Raw genomic sequence first — 17,734 nt, 5'->3', positions numbered from 1 at the left:
GCTGATCCGCCCACCTTGGCCTCCCAAAGTGCTGGGATTATAGGTGTGAGTCACTGCACCTGGCTGAAAAGATGATTTTTAAAACTATTTATTAAGTCATTATAGATAGGCCAGAAGTTGATGACAAATAAACCATATTGTGAAAACAGATCTGCTAGGATTTTAAAAATTATCTCAAAATAGAGGAGATTCTTTTATCAGTAGCTAAAATCAGCTACCTTCTAAAACCAAGAGGAATTAAAGTTTTTCAACTATATTAAGAATTGATATTTCCATTGATACTGTATTTTTTAACTTAAATTGTGGGAAAAGGGTAAACAACTATACTATTTTCTTCAGGAAGAGGATTAGTAAAATATACTCAGTTCAAAGGAAGTTAAGAATTTTAGTAGGAGCATGGATCTGTTCCAACTAGATTGTAAATATCAATATAAACTACTTCCTTTATAAGAAAAATGGTTTAGCTGTTCCACTGAAATAGCTCAAGAGTGGCTGGGCACAGTGGCTTATGCTTGTAACCCCAGCACTTTGAGAGGCTGAGGCAGGTGGATCACCTGAGGTCAGGAGTTTGAGACCAGCCTGACCAATATGGTGAAACTCCATCTCTAGTAAAAATACAAAAACTAGCTGGGCATGGTGGTGGGCGCCTATAATCCCAGCTATTTGGAGGCTGAGGTAGGGGGATTGGTTGAACCCAGGAGGCAGAGGTTGCAGTAAGCTGAGATCGCGCCACTGCACTCCAGCCTGGGCAACAGAGTGAGACTTCATCCCAAAAAGAAAAAAAAAAAAGAAATAGCTCAAGAGCAATGTGACCCCATGACACATGTTAATGCTCACTACTATGGTAATATTATTTTCCACTAACGGGAACCAGGATCCTTAGAGAAATGGCTAATTTGATATTTGAGGTTACCTCCCATCAGGGTCACAAAAAAGAATGTAGGCAGCTTCCTGATTTAAATCACTGCTAATGAGATGAAGTCATCTGTTAAAAAACAAGCAGCAAGTGGTCTTCCAGTTGCTATGATGAGAAACTCAGATTGTAAGCAATCTCATGAGATTGCCCATGATAATTCCAACACTTGAAGGGCACATTGCTGTCACTTTCAAAGAATCACTCTATTCCAACTTCCTTTTCAGAAAAACTGTGAGTGGCCAGGCCATACTGTTTTCTACAATAACACATCCTTTTGAGCTCAGAGGTTCTTAGGTTTTCTGTGCAATGGCTCTTTTTACAATCCAGTGAAGCCTATGGGCCCTTTTTAGAATAATAGTCTTAAATGCATAAAATAAAATAAGTTGAATTACAAAGAAAGCTAAGTATAGTGAAATAAAGTTATCAAAATATTTTTAAAATTTGTGATACAGTAATATATGCATTCTTTATTAGTAAATTAAAAAACAAAAACTTTTAAAATTTTGCCTAAGTAAGCTAAATTTTATTTTTGAAAGACATTATTATGAAAGCAGTAGTTGCTTAGCTTGAATAAGAGGATTAAACTATGAGGTGGTCTTTGACAAAGCACTATGTGTCATGTTGGCTATCTGATGAATTTTGATTTTTTTTTGGATGGCCACAAATGCTGATAATCCCAGGTCACAAACTATATTGTTGTGAATGGAATTAAAGTTTCAACAGCTCACTTTACAAGGCCAAGACTGGCATATTTCTTTCCAAGAATATCACAATTTTTAAGTTAAATTTCAGTTGTAGTGAAATTTTTATCCAAATATCAATGACTTCATCTTTGGCTAGGTCAGTATTTTTAACATAGGTAAAACCAATATTTTATTTCAATGTTTAGTGCTTTTTAGTTTAGTGTCTTGGTGACCTGGGATTTGCAAATATTTCATCAACAGAAGATCTCCAATATAGTGTTGGCTAGAAATTATAATAGGGCTGGGTGCAGTGGCTAACGCCTGTAATCCCAGCACTTTGGGAGGCTGAGGTAAGCATATCATCTGAGGTCAGGAGTTCTAGACCAGTCTGGTCAAATGGTGAAACCCTGTCTGTACTAAAAATACAAAAATATTAGCCCGGCCTGGTGGCAGGTGCCTGTAATCCCAGCTACTTGGGAGGCTGATGCAGGAGAATCGCTTCAACTTGGGAGGCAGAGGTTGCAGTGAGCCGAGACTGCACTATTGCACTCCAGCCTGGGCAACAAGAACAAAACTCCATCTTAAAAAAAAAAAAAAAAAAAAAGATAGGGCTGGGTGCAGTGGCTCACACCTGTAGTCCCAGCACTTTCGGAGGCTGAGGCGGATGAATCATAAGGTCAGGAGTTGGAGACCAGCCTGACCAACATAGTGAAACCCCGTCTCTACTAACAATACAAAAATTAGCCTGGTGTGGTGGTGCGCCCCTGTATTCCCAGCTACTCAGGAGGCTGAGGCAGGATAATCACTTGAACCTGGGAGGTGGAGGTTGCAGTGAGCCGAGATTGCGCCACTGCACTACAGCCTGGGTGACAGTGAGACTCTGTCTCAAAAAAAAGATAAAAAAGAAATTATATATTTATGTTATTCTCAAACTTACGTGAAAACTATTCACTATTTTCACCATTAATATGGTTTGGATATTTGTTCCCTACAAGTCTCATGTTGAAATGTAATCCCCAATGTTGTTGGAGGTGAGGTCTGGGTGCGAGGTGATTGGCTTATGGGGGCAGATCCCTCATAATTGGGTTGGTGCTGTCCTCGCAATAATGAGTGTGTTTTCACTCTATGAGTTCACATAGATTTGGTTGTTTAAAAGTGTATGGAACCCTAACCTGCTGCTGCTCTCACCATGTGATGTGTCAGTTCCCACTTTGCCTTCTGCCTTGAGTAAAAACTCCTTGAGGCCTCACCAGAAGCTAAGCAGATGCTGATGTCATGCTTCCTGTATAGCCTGCAGGACCATGAGCCAATGAAGCCAGGTTTTAGGCAGAATTATAGTTAGGTATTGACCATGGTGCACTGGCACAATTTGATCCACTTCCCTGCAGCTGCTAACTAACTTGAGAGTCATGTACCAAACTGACCACCTGCTCCCCCATTGTTCCTATAGATAGAATCTCCCACACTGGACTTGTTGGTTTTTTGAGACGGAGTCTCACTCTGTCACCCAGGCTGGAGTGCAGTGGCGCAATCTCCACTCACTGCAATCTCTGCCTCCCGGGTTCAAGCGATTCTCCTGCCTCAGCCTCCCAAGTAGCTGGGATTACAGGTGCATGCCACCATGCCCGGCTCCTTTTTTGTATTTTTAACAGCGACAGGGTTTCACCATGTCAGCCAGGCTGGTCTCGAACACCTTGGCCTCCCAAAGTGTTGAGTTTACAGGCCTGAGCTACCACGCCTGGCCGATACTGGACCTTTTAACCCAATAATTGCTTAAGGTGTTTTTTGAGATCCTGAATTCCAGCAGAATGGCTGATGCCAGCTGGTCTGAAGACCCCCAGAGCAGAACTGACTCAGGACAGGAATGTAGTCTCTTAATCTACCTACACCATGACTTCACCTCTCACTTCTTGACCAATTAGCAATCACTACATTTTAGCCTGTCACCTGTTTAGGTCCTTTAAAAGTCCCATCTCCCAATCTTTTGGAGATGTGGATTTGATGTTCCCTCCTGTCTCCTTATTTGGCTGTTTTATGATGATTAAACTCTTTGCTGCAACTCCTGCTGTTTTGATATATTTTTCTGTCACTGCGCAATAAGCAGTTGAATGTAGTGGTCCTATAACATTTGCCAAATTAAGGAAGTTCTCTTCTATTTCCAGCTTGCTAAGAGGTTTTGATAATGTTTATTTTCTAGAAAAGAAAAATCTGAAAATACCCAGAAAACTTCAGAAGTCTATCAAAAGTTCTATCTGTCTAGATGACATTAAAATTGAACCATGGATTTACAATCATTTCCTTTCTGACATAAACTGTATTCTCTGGCATTGATTAGATAAAAGGATCAATAAAATATTAGCAAATTAAACAAATGTATAAAAAGAGTCATACTCTATGACTAAGTGAGATTTAGCACAGGTATTCAAGGCTGGTTCAACATTTATTCAAAAATCAATTAATGTACTCCATCATATCAACACGCTAAAGAATACAAATTTTAATTTCATTTATATTAATTTTTCCTTTATCCTTATTTTCAGAGACTGTGTGCACAAAGAATAAAAATTCATAACGATAGATACAGAAAAAGCATTTGCCAAAACTGAATACCCACTCATAATAAATAATCTCAGTCAATTAGGAACAGAGAACTTCCCCAACTTGTTAAAACTATCTATATATAATTCCAGCACTTTGGGGGACAGAGATGGGTGGATCACTTGAGGTCAGCATTTTGAGACCAGCCTGACCAACATGGTGAAACCCCATCTCTACTAAAAAATACAAAAATTAGCTGGGCATGGTGGCGCATGCCTGTAATCCCAGATACTCGGGAGGCTGAGGCAGGAGAATTGCTTGAACCTGGGAGGCGGAGGTTGCAGTGAGTTGAGATCGTGCCATTGCACTCCAGCCTGGGCAACAAGAGCGAAACTCTTGTCTCCAGTAAAAAAAAAAAAAAAAAAAAAAAAAAAAAAATTCTATAAAATAACCTACAGCTAACATCATACTTACTTGTGAGAAACTTGAAGCTTCCCCACTAAGATCAGAAACAAGGCAAAGATATTTCCTTTCACCATTGCTTTTCAACATTGTCACAAACAAGAATGTAGGTACTGTAAGTCCTAGCTCATTCAGTAAGACAAGAACAGGAAATAAAATGTATAATGATTGTGAAGCGAGAAATAAAACTGTCTTTATTCACAGATGACGTGATTGTCTATGTATAACATCCAAAAGAATTGACGCAAACACTCCTGGAATTAGCAAGCAATTATAGCAGGGTTGTAGGATGGGATATAAAATTCATACACAAAATATCAATTACTTTTTTATATACCAGCAATGAACAAGTGGAATTTGAAATGAAAAACAGTGCCATTTACATTGGCCCACCCAAAAGATAAAATACTTAGGTATAAATCTGAAAAAATGTGTACCAGATCTGTATGAGAAAGCTAGAAAACCCTGATAAAAGAAATCAAAAAAGAATTAACTAAATAGATATGTCATATTCATGGATATGAAGACAATATTTTGAGGATGTCCATTCTTCTCCACTCTTCCCCAAATTCAACACAATCCCCTAAAATTCTCAGCAAGTTATTTTGTGGAGGTTGACAAACTGATTCTAAAGGTTATATGGAGAGGCAAGAAGATCCAGAGTAGCCAATGCAATATTGAATGAGAACAAAGTTAGAGAACTGATACTACCTGACTTCAAGACTTACTATGAACTGCAGTAGTCAAGACAATGTGATACTGAAAAAAGAAAAGACAAATAGGTCAATACAATTAAATAGGGAGTCCAGAAATAAACCAAGATAAATATAGCCAACTGATTCTTGAAAAATGAGCAAAGGCAGTACAATGGAGAAAAAGGTAGTTTTTTCAGCAAATGGTGCTAGAACATCCACATGCAAAATAAAAAATTTAAAAAAAGAATCTAGACACAGATCTTACAGATTTTATACCTTTCCCAACGATTAACTCAAAATTGATCATAGACCTAACTGTAAAAATAATACTATACAGCTCCTAGAAAATAATATAGGAGAATATGATCTTGAGTATAATGATGACATTTTAGATACAACGCCAAAGGCATGAACCATTAAATAAAGGATTGGAAAACTGGACTTCATTAAGGTTAAAACTACTGCTCTTCCAAGTACATTGTCAAGACAGTGAGTAGACAAGAAACAGACTAGGAGAAGATATTTCTGAATGACATATCTGATAAAGGACTATTACCCCAAATATACAAAGAACTCTTGAAACTCAACAGTAAGAAAACAAACAACCTGATTAAAAAATGGGCTAAAGATCTAACAGATACCTTACTAAAGAAGACATCCACATTGCAAATAAGCATATGAAAAGACACCCCACATCACATCATATGTCATCAGGGAAATGCAAATTAAAACAATGAGATACTGTTAATGGAAAGGGGTCCTGATCCAGACCCCAAGAGAGGGTTCTTGGATCCCACACAAGAAAGAATTCAGGGCGAGTCCATAGAGTAAAGTGAAAGCAAGTTTATTAAGAAAGTAAAAACAAGGCGGTAGTGATGGCTCAAACCTGCAAATACAGCACTTTGGAAGGACGAGAGAGGCGGGATCACTAGGTTGAGGGAGATCCCGGAGACCATCACAATGCTGTGATTGACCCATCTCTACTAAAAAATACAAAAAGCTAGCCCGGGCCCAGTGGTGAGCCTGTAGTCCCAGCTACTCCCGGGAGGTTGAGGACAGAGTGAAGGACTGGGAGGGGCACGGGGCAGGGATCCGGCCACTGTACTCCAGCCTGGCTGATGAAGAGACTCCGTCTCAAAAAACAACAAAAAACAAAAAACAAAAAAACCCAAAAGAAAGTAAAAGAATAAAGAAATAAAGAATGGCTACTCCATAGGCAGCCGGGAGGGCTGCTGGTTGCCCATTTTTATGGTTATTTCTTGATTATATGCTAAACAAGGGGTGGATTATTCATGCCTCCCCTTTTTAGACCATATAGAGTAACTTCCTGACATTGCCATGGCATTTGTAAACTGTCATGGTGCTGGTGGGAGTGTAGTAGTGAGGATGACCAGAAGTCACTGTCATTGCCATCTTAGTTTTGGTGGGATTTGCCGGCTTCTTTACTGCACCTGTTTTATCAGAAAGGTTTTTATGACCTGTATCTCGTGCCTACCTCCTATCTCAAACTGTTACTTACAATGCCTAACTGTTTGGCAATGCAACCCCGCGGGTCTTAGCCTTATTTTACCCAGCCTCTATTCACGATGGAGTTGCTCTGGTTCAAACACCTCTGACAATACCACTACATACCTTTTAGAATGGTCGAAATCCAGAACACTGACAACACCAAATGCTGGTGAGGATGTAGAGCAACAGGTACTCTCATTCATTACTGGTGGGAATAAAAAATGATATAGCCATGCTGGAAGACAGCTTGGCATTTCTTAGAAAAATAAACATATCCTTACCATACAATCCAGCAACTGATCACCCTGGTATTTGCTCAAATATGTTAAAAACCTATGTCCACACAAAAACCTGTGGATGAACTGTTTAGAGCAGTTTTATTCATAATTGCCAAAACTTGGAAGCAAACAAGATGTCCTTTATTAGGTAAATGAATAAACTGTGGTCCATCCAGACAGTGGTATATTGAAATATTATTTAGTGCTAAAAAGAAATGAGCTATCAAAAAATGAAAAGACATGGAAGAAACTTAAATGCATATTACTAGTGAAAGAAGCTAATCTGAAAAGGCTACCTACTGTATGATATATATGACATTCTGGCAAAGGCAAACTTGGAGACAGTAAAAGGATAAGTGTTTGCCAGGGGTTTGGAGCAAAGAAGGAACATGTGGAGCACAGATGATTTTTAGGGCTGTGAAACTACTTGTATGATACTGTTAGAGGAAAGGAGCCCTGATCCAGACCCCAAAAGAGGGTTCTTGGATTTCACACAAGAAAGAATCCAGGGAGAGTCTGTAAAGTGAAAGCAAGTTTATTAGGAAAGTAAAGGAATAAAAGAATGACTATTCCACAGACAGAGCAGTCCTGAGGGCTGCTATTTGCCTTTTTTATGGTTATTTCTTGATGATATGCTAAACAAGGGGTAGATTATTCCCCTTGCTTAAAAAATATAAAAGATTAATTTTTTTCATGTAACTATAAAAAGCTGACAGGATAATTTTTTTTTTCATAGTGAAACAAGAATGTTTTCTTTTTCTCTTAGAAAAAGTATAACTTCTACTTATAGTTTTTCTCTCTTTTAAGGTTTTCTCTCTTATAAGTGGTAGAGAAGCACTCTCTAAGATGTTCTCATTTTCTGACAAAATTTTTTCAAAATGCAGTAATTCAGAGATCTGCTTCTGATAAGGGTATTGACTCTATGGCTATGGAAAAACTTCAGGATACCAGGAGTCTTCCTTATCAGGGCTTGTCTGTGTAGGGAGCAATGAATGATAACAACGTGAGGAGGTTTTATTTTTTTTATGAAAGTAACAAAACAGGATATGTGACAAACGTCACAAGTGCTCCATTTGCACAAAGTATTTCTTTCCAGACAAAATTGCGTTTGGCATTTTTTTCTTCTTTGTTTCTTAAAAACCATTTTCAACTTAATTAAGGGGCACAAACATACAGTTAGATAGAAGTGGTACAGGACAGTGTTCCCAATCCATACCCCAAGAGAGGGTCCTTGGATCTTGTGCAAGAAAGAATTCAGGGTGAGTCCACAGTGCAAAGTGAAAGCAAGTTTATTAAAAAAGTAAAGGAATAAATGAATGGCTACTCCATAGACAGAGCAGCCCCGAGGGCTGCTGGTTACCCATTTTTATGGTTATTTTTGATGATGTGCTAAACAGGGGTGGATTATTCATGCCTCCCCTTTTGAGTCCATATAGGATAACTTCCTGATGTTGCCACAGCATTTGTGAACTGTCATGGCGCTGGTGGGAGTGTAGCAGTGAGGGCCATCAGAGGTCCCTCTTGTTGCCATTTTGATTTTGGTGGGTTTTGGCTCACTCCTTTACTGTAACCTGTTTTATCAGCAAGGTCTTTATGACCTGTATTTTGTGCAGACCTCCTACCTCATCCTGTGACTTAGAATGCCTTAACCGTCTGGGAATGCATCCCAGTAGTTTCAGCCTCATTTTACCCAGCTCCTATTAAAATGGAGTTGCTTTGGTTCAAATGCCTTGACAGAAGCTATAAGTTATAGTATTTCATAGTACAGTAGGGAAATTATAGTTAATACTTTATTGTATATTTCAAAAAAAGCAAGAGGAGAAGACTTAAGTGTTCTCAACACAAGTACAATGTTTGAGGCGATGGCTGTTCCAATTACCCTGATTTGATCATTACAAACTGTACACAAGTATCAAAATATGACATGTACCCTCAAAATATGTATATATCAATAAAAAAGGAAATAAAATTTCAAAATACTGACAGCATTTGTAATTTCCAAGAAGGACTAAAAAATATAAGAATTATTTTTTTATGTCAACAGCAAGAACATAGTGAAAAAAAACAAGGAGTTGGCTATTTAAGGAGATGGCCTGCAATTTCAATCAGTTGTGTAGTAAAGGGGAACCTCTACGTTGCCAATTTTTCAATGATATGCTTCAAAATGTTAAAAAGAAATATCATTTCTTCAGAGAAGACACATACAAGTGGAAAAATATCCCATGCTCATGGATAGGAAGAATCAATATCATTAAAATGGCCATACTGCCCAAAGCAATTTACAGATTCAATGCTATTCTTATCATTGAACTACATTCTTCACAGAACTAGAAAAAACTATTTAAAAATTCATATGGAACCAAAAAAAGAGCCCAAATAGACAAAGCAACCATAAGCAAAAATTACAAAGCAGGAGTCATCATGTTACTCAACTTCAAACTATATTACAAGGTTACAGTAACCAAAACAGGAAGGTACTAGTACAAAAACAGGCATATAGATCAATGGAACAGAATAGAGAGCTCAAAAATAAGGCCACACATCTGATATTCAACAAAGCTGACAAAAACAAGCAATGGGGAAAAGACTCCCTTTTCAATAAATGATGCTGGGATTACTGGCTACCCATATGCAGAAGATTGAAGTGGGACCCATTCCTTACACCATATATAAAAATCAACTAAAGACGGATTAAAGACTCAAATGTAAAACCTAAAACTATAAAAACCCCAGAAGACAACCTAGGCAATACCACCCTGAGCATAGGAACAAAGATTTCATGACAAAGACACCAAAAGCAATGGAAACGAAAGTAAAAATTGACAAATGAGGTCTAATTAAACTTAAGAGCATCTGCACAGAAAAATAAAATATCAACAGAGTAAACAGAAACCTACAGAATGAGAGAAATTATTTGCAAACTATGCGTCTGACACAGATCTAATATCCAGCATTTATAAGGAACTTAAACAAATTTACAAGATAAAAACAAACAACACTATTAAAAAGTGGGCAAGGGACATGAACAGACACTTTTCAAAAGAAGCCAACGAATACATGATTGCAAGCTCAATATCACTGTTCATTAGAGAAATGAAAATCAAAACCACAATGAGATACACTCTCACACCAGTCAGAATGGCCATTATTAAAAACTCAAAAACTAACAGATGCTGGCTTGGTTGTGGAGAAAATGGAACACTTATACACTGTTGGTGGGAGTGTAAATTAGTTCTAACATTGTGGAAAACAGTATGGTGATTCCTCAAAGAGCTAAAAGCAGAACTATCATTCTACCCACCAGTTCCATTACTGAGTGTATACCCAGAGGAATATAAATCATTCTATCATAAAGATCCATGTAGGCAAATGTTCATTGCAGCACCATTCCCAATAGCAAAGACATGGAATCAAACTAAATGTCCATCAGTGACAGACTGGATGAAGAAAATGTGGTATATATACATCATGGAATACTATGCAGCCATAAAAATGAATGCAATAATGTCTTTTGTGGGAACATGGATGGAGCTTGAGACCATATCCTTAGCAAACTAACACAGGAACAGAAAGCCAAATACCACATGTCCTCACTTATAAGTGGGAGATAAATGATGAACCCATGAACACAAAGAAGGGAACAACATACACTAGGGTCTACTTCAGGGTGGAAGGTGGGAGGAGGGAGATGATCAGGAAAAATAACTAACAGGTGCTAGGCTTCATACCTGGGTGATGAAATAACAAGTATAACACACCCCCATGACATGAGTTTACCTATATAGCAAACCTTCACCTGTATCCCTGAACCTAAAAGTTAAAAAAATATTATTTCTTAAACTTATCACACAATTGGCAAAGAGTCATTTCTAGCCTTTTCCCCAATAGAAATAGGGGGATTTCAGAAACCTTACATCATTTTTCTGGTACGTTGTATGAGAGGTTAGAGGCCAAAGAATCACAGTGTGCTTTGTTATCCCAAGGATATATGTGGGCTGCACTGCCTAGCAAATTTAGAACTCTTTGTAATAGACTCAACAGTTATTTAAAAAGAAATTTATAGGTTAGCCTGCCCTAAAGCTGTTGCAGAAAAATGAGGATTTCACTTGTTCCAGAAACAATTATCAGAAGTATAGTGCTCCAAAGATGAAGCTTTTTTCTCACATTTGTATATTAATAATCATTAACAGTCCAATTCCCATTTGAAGCAAGTTACCTTTTATTCTGTAATGCCCCCCTTTTTTCCATCAGAAAATTAGAAATTTGAAAGAATGTAACCACTTGTGGAAAAAACATAGTTATATATTTTTATCTACTACATTTTGAAGAAAATGTAACTGCCCCGTGAGTTCTTCCTGCCCACTGCAAAAACAAAACAAATTCACCGAGACCATGGCATTGCAATAGAGTTTAATTGACATGAGGCCGGCCATGCCACATGGGAGACAGAGTTGTTACCCAAATCAATCTCCCAGAAAATTTGAAGGCTACGGTTTTTCAAGGATAGTTTAGTGGGCCAGGGAGTCGGCTTCTGAGTGAGGCCACAGGACCAGCTGGCAGGAGCTGGTGGGTCCGAGTGGACACACAGGTCATCAGAAATATAAACACCTGAAAAGACATCTCAAAAGGCCAATCCTAGGGTCTACAATAGTGATGTTATCTGCAAGAGTAATGGGGGAAGTTACAAGTCTTGTGACCTCTCGGATAATGGCTGGTAATTGTTTATATCTACTCCTTAGCAGAATTTAGACCCCTCACACTCTAACCTGGTGGCCTTTCGTTAGCTTTACAAAGGCAGTTTAGTTTTGGGGAAGGGCTATTATCATCTAAACTATAAAGTTAGCTTGGTTGGTCTAAGCCCAAGAATGACCAAGAGCAGTTTGGAGGTTAAAGGCAAGATGGGGGCTGGTTAGATCGGATCTCTTTCACTGTCATAATTTTCTCACTGTTAAAATGTTTGCAAAGACAGTTTCAAAAAGTATACATGTAACACATACTTTTTTAAGCTATAGGAAATATGAGGAGAGGTAAGCTCTATGGTCAACACTTTACTTTCATTGTTTTATTTAATTCTCACAGCAGCCTTTTCAAAGTTGAGGACGCACAGAGAGAGAAAATCCTTTGCCTAGTTCAGCATATCCGGATCCATCTGGCTCTCTAATCTCATTGAGTCAAACTTTAATACATTTTTATCTCTTTTGACTGGGAGGAAGCACGTATTAGAAACAGCACACTATCTGAGACCTTGGGCAAGAGTCTTGGTTCTTCTGTGGCATAATTCCTCATTCTATGTCAAAAGAGACAATATAATAATCTGCTCTCCCAAACTTGCAAAACAGTTTCCAAAGAGCTTGCTCTCTGGTGATACAGGGATGGATTGGGCAGGCCTGGAAAAGATGCTTCGTCGAATGACAGTGGGCAGGAGCTGGGTAGGCTGATGCACCTGTCTGTAGAATGATGGACCGGGAAGTACTGGAAGTAGTGGTAGGTACTAATTGCACTCAAGGAACATTTTTGTGGGGAGTTGAGCAGCCTGTTCTCTCCCATTAAGGGGAACCCAGCTGATATGTAAGGAAGACTGACATTACCATGCCTGAGTTTCCCCCTTCCCTCTGCAGAATAATTCACATATATCTTTTTTTAAAAATACCTTAAGTTCTGGGTTACATGTGCAGAATGTACAGTTTTGTTACATAGGCATTCATGTGCCCTGGTGGTTTGTTGTACCCATCAACCCATCACCTACATTAGGTATTTCTCCTAATGTTATCCCTCCCCTAGCCCCCAATCCATAGACCGGCCCTGGTGTGTGATGTTCCCCTCCCTGTATCCATGTGTTCTCATTGTTCAACTCCTACTTGTGAGTGAGAACATATGGTGTTTGGTTTTCTGATGTCGTGATAGTTTGCTGAGAATGAGAGCTTCCAGCTTCATCCATGTCCCTGCAAAGGACATGAACCTATCCTTTTTTATGGCTGCATAGTATTCCATGGTGTATATGTGCCACATTTTCTTAATCCAATCTACCACTGATGGACATTTGGGTTGGTTCCAAGCCTTTACTATTGTGAATAGTGCTGCAATAAACATATGTGTGCATGAATTAACATGTATCTTTAAGGGCAGCTAGCATCCATCATATCTTTTCCATGTGCCTGGCATTGTTTATCTATTAAATCTCATTTAATTATCTCAACAATACTATGAAGTACAGTAAGTACTTTTTAAATCTCTATTTTACAGAAGGTACAGTCAAAGATTTGAGTGTATGTCTTGCTAAAGTTCACAGAACTGGTAGATGAATAAATCACCTTGCTTTAATTATGAACCCATCTGTAGCACTTCCATAGGCTTCCGTGTATTTTTACAAAATTGTGGAGCCTTTGATTTCCCTTAGCTGAGAGAAGCTAAAGGACAAGCTTTAAAATAGACCAGCAACATAATCTCATTTTCGTGAGAATTACTAATATAAGATTAACCTGATTTTATTGTCTCAGCCCTATAACCTTCAACCTGTCCCAGACCATTGTGCCTGAGAACCTGGGTCTTCAAAAGAGATAGAAATGTTACTTAGCACTCAATGGTAACTCTATTTTTAAATAATAGTTTTATTGAAATGTAATTCGAATACTATAAAATTTACCTTTTTTTAAGTGTACAATTCAGTTGTTTTTACTATATCCACAAAGATGTACAACTATCACCAAGTCAATTTTATAACATTTTTGTCACCCCCCTAAAGAAACCCCCATTAGCAGCCACTCTACATTTCTCCCCATCTTCTCCAGACCTAGGAAATTAGCAATCTATTTTCTGTCTTTATGAATTTCCCTATTCCGGAAATTGAATATAAGTAGATTCATACTATATGCAGTTCTTTGTGACTAACTCCTTTCACTTAGCATAATATTTTCATGGTTCATCCAGGTTATAGTGTGTATCAGTACTGCATTCCTTCTTATGGGTGCATAATATTCCATTGTATGAATATAAAACATTGTATTTATTCATCCATCAATTGATTGACATTTGGATTCTTTTCACTTCTTGCCTGTTATGAATAATGCTATTATGAAATTCTAGGAAAGGTTTCTGTGTGAACATATGTTTTCAATTCTCTCTAGGAGTGGAATGACTGATTTATGTAGAAACTCAATGTTTCCACATCTTAAGGAAAGGGTATTGCCAAATTGTTTTGTAAAGCATTAGTGGTTATGAAGTTATATCTCATTGGTTATAATTTGCATTTCTCTAACAGCTAATTATTTTGAGCATCTTTTTATGTACTTATTAGCTATTTGTATATCTTAGTTGGAGAAATGGCTACTAAATCCTTTTTGTATTTCTAAAACTGAGTTATTTATGTTTTTGTCATTGAGTTGTAAGAGTTGTTTATGTATTCTGGATACAAACTCCTTATAAGATACATGATTTGCTAATATTTTCTCTCATTATGTGGATTGTCTTTTCACCTTCTTGATAGTGTCCCTTAAGCACAAAAGCTTTTAATATTATAAAAAGTGGTTTCATATCCAGGAAACCATTGCTTGGTCCTAAGACATAAATATTTACTCCTATATTTTCTCCTGAGAATTTCATCAATACTTGTTATTTTTCGTGTGTTTGATAATAGTCATTCTAATAGGTATGAGATGATGTATCATTGTGGTTTTAATTTGTATTTCTCTGATATTGAACATTTTTTCATATTCCTGTTGGCTGTCCGTATATCTTCTTTTGAAAAATGTCTATTTAAATTCTTTGCCCATTTTTAATAGGGTTATTTCTATTTTTTTGCTATTGAGTTTGCTATTTTTTAAAATATGGGCATTTTGAGTAAATTTCCCTCTAAACACTGCCTTCAATGTATCCCATGAGTCATGTTTTTTTTTGTTTGTCTTTTTCATTTTCATTCATCTCAAAGTACTTTCTAATTTCCTTTGTGATTTCTTCTTTAATCCATTGGTTTTTGTTTGTTTGTTTGTTTGTTTTAGCAGTGTGTTGCTTAATTTCTACATATTTGTGAATTTCCTAAATTTTGTTCATTGGTTAATTTCTAATTTTATTCCATTGTAGTCGGAGGACATTCTTTACATGATGTAAATCCTTTTTAATTTATGGAGGCTGGTTTTGTGGCCCGACATGTCGTCTATTCTGAAGAATGTTCCATGTGCACTTGGAAAGACTGTATATTCTGTTGTTGAGTGTAGTGTTATTTAGATGTCTGCTGGGTTTACTTCAAGTGTTGTTTCAGCCTTTTATTTTCTTTTTGATCTTCTGTCTCCTTGTTATATCCATTATTAAAAGTGAGGTATTGAAGTTTCCGATTGTTGTTATTGAATTATTTTCTTTGCAGTTCTGTCAGTTTTTACTTCGTGTATTTTTAGATTTTGTTGTCACATGTACACACATTTATAATTGTTTTTCTTATTTCTGATGAATTTATTCTTTTATCATTACAAAATATTCTTCTTCTTAAAGTCTACTTTGTTCGATATTAATATAGAAACTTCAGCTCTCTTTTGGTTACCTTATGCATTGTATCCCCTTTACCATCCTTTTACTTTCTTGCTTTGGTTTTTGAAATTGGTTTTTCTTTTCTGCCGCTCCCCGCTTCCTTGGAGCGCTGCTCAAGCTGCACCCCACTCACTCCGAGCTGTGGGCTCCTGCTAAGCTAGAGATGCCATCGTCTCCCTTCAGCCGCCATCATGATTTATCTACTGGGACTTCATCAGCCATGATGAGATGTTCTCCCACATTTACAAGATCTGGGAGACTGTGGATGGGCTGTGCCTGGAGGTGGAGGGGAAGATGGTAAGTAGGACAGAAGGTAACATTGATGACTCGCTCATTGGTGGACAAATGCGTCCGCCGAAGGCACTGAAAGCAAAGGTACGGAAAGCACAGTAATCACTGGTATGCATACTGTCATGAACCATCATCTGCAGGAAACAAGCTTCACAAAAGCAAGTCTACAAGAAGTATAATACACCAAAGATTATATGAAATCAACCAATGGCAAACTTGAAGAACAGAGACCAGAAAGGGTAAAACCTTTTATGACAGGGGCTGCAGAACAAATCAAGCACATCCTTGCTAATTTCAAAAGCTACCGGTTCTTTATGGGTGAAAACATGAATCCAGATGGCATGGTTGCTCCACAGGACTACCGTGAGGTTGGCGTAACCCATATGTGATTTCCTTTAAGGATGGCTTAGAGATGGAAAAAATATTAACAAATTTGGCAATTACTTTGGATCTATTACCTGTCATCATAACAGGCTTCTGCTTGTCAGCCACACAACACCAGGACTTAAGACAAATGGGACTGATGTCATCTTGAGCTCTTCATTTATTTTGAACGTGATTTATTTGGAGTGGAGGCATTGTTTTTAAGAAAAACATGTCATGTAGGTGGTCTACAAAAAAAGCATTTATACTAAAAAAGAAAAAAAGAAAAAAAAATAAAGAAACGTTTTTGAATCAAAATTATATGTTGACATTTTTGGCCGGTTCACTGCCATGGTGTCAATCCTGTGCTCTCTAGTTCTCTGGGCTTTCTCCTTGCTTGCCTTCTTGCTCTGTCATAACCTGCTCTGAAGAAACACTCACCGCTTCCCCCAGCAGATTGACTGGCCTGTGGAGGAGAGGGGCATGCAGCTGTGCCTTGCCCAGCTCTCTGAGCATGCCATGGCTCCAACCTGAGGGTCTGTGAGAAGTGCAGGCTACAACCTGTACAATGCCCATGATTAGACAATACCACCTATGGAGAAAGCACTCATGAAAACAGACATTCAGATAGCTCTTCCTTCTCTGGGTGTTATGGAAGAGTAGTTCCATGGTCTGGCTTGGCTGCAAAACACTTTATTGATGTAGGAGCTGGTGTCATAGACGAAAATTATAGAGGAAATATTGGTGTTGTACTGTTTAATTTTGGCAAAGTTTCAAGTCAAAAACAGTGATCAAATTGCACAGTTCAGTTCTGAATGGATTTTTTTTTTTTTTTTTAAATCTAGAAACAGAAGAAGTTCAAGCTTTGGATGACACTGAAAGGGGTTTAGGAGGTTTTGGTTCCACTGGAAATAATTAAAATTTATGCCAAGAGTAGAAAATGAGAAATTATACATTTTTCTTAAAAATAGGCCGGGCTCAGTGGCTCATGCCTGTAATCCCAGCACTTTGGGAGGTTGAGGTGGGTGGATCATGAGGTCAGGAGTTCAAGACCAGCCTGACCAACATGCTGAAACCCCTGCGTGTACTAAAAACAAAAAAAATCAGCCAGGCGTGGTGGCACGTACCTGTAATCCCAGCTACTCAGAAGGCTTAGGCAGGAGAATTGCTTGAACCCAGGATGTGGGGGTGCAGTGAGCAGAGATTGAGACACTGCACTGCAGCCTGGGTGACAGAGCAAGACCCCGTCTCAAAAAAAAAGTAATAAAATAAAATAAATAATTTTTGCTTAAAATAATTATATATTTTGTAGACAGCATATGGCTGGATCATGTTTTTAAATCTATTTTCCAATCTCTGCCTTTTGATTGGAATTTTAATCCATTTACATTTAATGTCATAACTGATATGAAAATATTTATATCTGTCACTTTACGATTTGTGTTATATATTTCTCTTATGCCCTTTTTTGCTCCTCTAGCC

The 17,734-nt window shown here is 37.9% G+C and overlaps 2 pseudogenes; both read left to right on the top strand.

Annotated features, from left to right (window-relative positions):
- The first annotated feature begins 15,334 nt into the window (after window positions 1-15,334).
- LOC103883830 lies at window positions 15,335-16,503 on the top strand (annotated as a pseudogene).
- Window positions 16,504-16,626: 123 nt separating this feature from the next.
- LOC101016902 lies at window positions 16,627-17,261 on the top strand (annotated as a pseudogene).
- The last annotated feature ends 473 nt before the right edge of the window (window positions 17,262-17,734 follow it).

This window comes from Papio anubis, chromosome 6 (genome assembly GCF_008728515.1).
Source record: "Papio anubis isolate 15944 chromosome 6, Panubis1.0, whole genome shotgun sequence".
Classification (NCBI taxonomy): Eukaryota; Metazoa; Chordata; class Mammalia; order Primates; family Cercopithecidae; genus Papio; species Papio anubis.
Note: the sequence above shows the minus strand (reverse complement) of the source record. Positions and strands in the feature narration are given on the sequence as shown.